This window comes from Gastrolobium bilobum, unplaced genomic scaffold (assembly GCF_033153095.1).
Source record: "Gastrolobium bilobum isolate Gb01-03AN ecotype WA unplaced genomic scaffold, APGP_CSIRO_Gbil_v1 utg169993, whole genome shotgun sequence".
Lineage (NCBI taxonomy): Eukaryota > Viridiplantae > Streptophyta > Magnoliopsida > Fabales > Fabaceae > Gastrolobium > Gastrolobium bilobum.
The window spans coordinates 30,542-34,488 of NW_026897733.1; the positions used below are offsets into that span (position 1 = coordinate 30,542).

Sequence of the window (3,947 nt, forward strand, 5' to 3'; positions counted from 1 at the left end):
GGAGGTGAGGCGAGGCGGGGTAAGTTACCCCTTTTGCCAGCCATATGATTTGTCCTAGGGAAGAGTATGAATGTATTGTAGACAAATAATCCATTATTCACCATGCTTTTTATTGTCTTTTATCATTTTTTTCCTATGTTTATTTATTTGATTAATGTTTCTCTTACAATCCTAAAATAACATTATTTAGGGATTTGAAAAATAATAAGATATTTTAGTAAAATTAACTATACAAGAGAAATGTAAAATTTTCAAAACCTTTTTTTTGGTAGATCAAAACCTCTTTTTTAAACGTAGGAGATAATTTTATCTCATGTTGCAACAGAATCATTTTTTCATTATTTATATTATGTATTTATTTATTTATTTTAGCTTTCTTTCAATTTTTTTCTATTGATCGGCTGCCGATATCAACTAATTCAAGATAAAGTCGGTAGTGAAGTAGATGCTTTGTATTTTAAATTTTAAAACTTCTCAGCTTACACCATCATTCGAAAATTGTTCACATTATGATAGTTAAACTTTAATTGGTCTTCTTTGTTTTGCAATTTTTACATATATGTCTTGTACTTTTACTAAAAAGCTTCTATAATATCAGTATATACTTTTAATTTTACACAAGTAAGTTCATCAAAATGCTAATTTATTAAAGTGTCATGACATTTGTTTATATTATTGATTTTTAGTAACTAGATGATAGACTGACATAAGGGTATAATTTTTTAATTAAAAAATTAGTAAATTTTGATTGTTGTAAAAAAAAGTATTAGGTAATCAAAACTGTACATTAATCATTATAAAACAACAAAAAAGTAAAATTAAATTAGAAAAAAAAAAAAAAAAAACTTGCAACTCTGCTTGAGTTAACTGGTTGCTTTGCTTACGTAGTTTACCGTTTAGACTATTGGTAGTGTGGATCTGGCCCATGCCACAGAAAGATAGGACCTAATTATGAAATCACAATCACGTTAAAAAGGGTAATCAAAATCCAACGTGTCCGTAAACCTAAATAAAAAACGGTAATCACAATCACGTCAAAAACGGTAATCAAAATCAATGCTGAATTTCGAAAAAGATTTTATGTTTATCATTTAACATAATATAATTTCACTTTCCAACACACATTAAAGAGGTAGGGTCCACATATTTTTCTTTCTCTTTCACCATTTCACTTTCTCTCTCTTTTGATGTGAGAGTTGGAAACAACACTTACGTTATGTTACATAACACTAATAAAACTCTTTCCAAAATTATAAATTCACTTCCCTACGGTCCCCACATTTTCATTCTCTCATTTTTCACTTCAACTCTTTCTTGCACCCTTAGCTTCCCTACTGTCCTTCTTTCCTTTCTACTCTTTCTATGGAAGTCATGGCCCTAAACCTAAACTCAAAATTCACATTTTTCTTCAACCTTCTCTTCCTGTTAGGTAAACAACAATGACCAATGACCTGTTAGTTAATACCATGATATGACAAAGCTCTTTGGATTTTATTTATTTTCTGATTTTTTTATTTTTGTATGAATATATTTGCAGGTAACTCAGCATCTGCCACGGTGTTAACCTTAGAAAACCAGTGCGGATTCACAGTTTGGCCCGGGATACTTTCCGTCTACAGCGATGCCATTGTCGGTGACGGCGGTTTTTCGCTGCCATCCGGTTCGGGGGTTAAGCTCACCCCACCATCCGGCTGGTCAGGACGCTTCTGGGCCCGTACAGGCTGCAATTTTGACGGCGCCGGCAAAGGAAATTGTGCCACAGGAGACTGCCCCGGAGGACTCAAGTGCAATGGGCGAGCTGTTCGGCCGGTGACGCTGGCGGAGTTCACCATCGGATCCGCCACTAATGGAAACAAGGTTTCTTACGACGTGAGCCTCGTGCACGGTTATAATGTGGGCATGGAAGTGAGGGCAACCGGAGGAACCGGTGACTGACAGAAAACAGGGTGTGTTTTGGACTTGATTGATGACTGCCCGGAGGAGTTGAAGTTCAGAGACTACGCGACGGATAAGGTTCTGGCGTGCTATAGCGCGTGCTTAGCATTTAAAACGGATGAGTTTTGTTGCACCGGCGCGTACGCAACATCGCAGACATGTTCGCCCACGCATTACTCGAAGATTTTTAAGGCGGTGTGCCCCAAAGCTTACAGTTACGTGAACGACAATGCTTCAAGCGTTTTCACATGTTCTGGCTCCTCGGATTACCGCATCACTTTTTGCCCCTACCGATCTGCTAAGATATTAATATGACAATATCTTATATGGTTATTGCAACGACCGAAAATTTTCGAAAGTAAATAAAAAAATATAGATTCGCTACCAATTTTATTTAAATTTGGGGAAAAAAAATTGGTATTTGAATCAAGGTTCGGAATAGTCATCATAAAATTTACCAGAATGCCACGCGCACAGTAAAATTTTCCAAACTACCACGCAGGCTAATTCGCTACACAGTGCAGCGAAATACGTGGTCAAAAGGTCAGCCTTGCCAGGCAACTTTTGGACACGTGTCAAGCCACCCGTATTTCGCTAGTCTGTGTAGCGAAATACGTGGCAACGGTCACCTGCTGCCCTGCGCATGTCAGACACGTGGCAGCATGGCACTAATTCGCTGCCTTGGGTAGCGAATTAGGTGCAAATTTTTTCCTATATAAACCCTTCCGTCCCCACCCCTCCCCCCACCAATTTCTCTCATCCTCTCCCTCTCTCCCTCACTCTCTCTCTAAGTGCATTCTCTCTCTACAAGGTTAGTAATTTGTTTTATTGCTTTTATAATATGTTTGTTTCATTAATTATGTTTTTTTTATAAATATGTTATATTATTTAGTGTTTAGGCATGAAACTTTAGGTTAGTAAATATGTTATATTATTTAGTGTTTAGGCTTGAAACTTTAGGTTAGTAAATATGTTGTAGTATTTAGTGTTGATACTTGAAACTTTAGGTTAGTGAATGTGATATATTATTTAATGTTGATATTTTCAACCTTAGACTAGTAAATGTGATAATTTTAAATCATGCAAAAATGATTAGGTGTAATTTATTTAATTTATTATTTAAGCTTTAATACATGTGTAATGTTATTTAATTTTGGTTTTTGAAACCTTAGGCTAGTAAAATGTGTTAATGAATTCCATGCTATAATGCTTAGGCTAATATAAATAAATTTTTTTATTTATGCTGTAATATTTTGTGAATATTATTTAATGTTGGTATTGGAAACGTTAGGTTAATAAATGTGTGAATTTATTTTACGCATGAATGAATGATTAGGTTTACATAATTAAAAATTTTTCACAAAATATATAAACGTTAATAATTTATAAATTTAGATTTTGGGTTTAGGGTTTTAAAACCTTAGGCTAGTAAAATGTGTTAATATTATTTAATGTTGGTATTTGAGCCATTAAGTTAATAAATGTGTTAATTCTTGGTAATACGCATAAATGACTTTGGTTATGCCTACATAATTAATTTTTTTTTATTTTATAAACTTTAATAATTTAGAATATTGTTTAATTCTTAAAATTTTGAAACCTTAGGTTGGAAATTATGTGAATCTATTAAGTTATAAAATCGTAGGTTTAAATAATTTAATTTATTATTTATGTTTTAATACTTATTTCATTGTTAGTTACTGTTGATCTTAGACACGATAGGTTATCAATTTATTTTAATTTAGTTAAAGCAGTAACTTAAATGGAGAAAGACCTTTGAATTGTGCTTTTATTAATTTTATATATATAGCCAAATATTCATGAATTTTTGGTTGATGATTTTTAATTTAATTGTTTAGGATTAATTTATTTAGATATGGAGCATGATGAGGCACCTCGTCCTGGGTCTCCACGCAGCGTGATTGACCCTGGGCCTTCAGACAAGACTCTCCTAACTTTACAGGAGAAACATATATCCACACATGTGTGGAACACCTGTGAGGATCCGAATG

The 3,947-nt window shown here is 33.7% G+C and overlaps 1 pseudogene; it reads left to right on the plus strand.

Moving 5' to 3' along the window:
* Positions 1 to 1,371: 1,371 nt before the first annotated feature.
* On the plus strand, positions 1,372 to 2,250 carry LOC133309625 (pathogenesis-related thaumatin-like protein 3.5; annotated as a pseudogene).
* Positions 2,251 to 3,947: the final 1,697 nt, after the last annotated feature.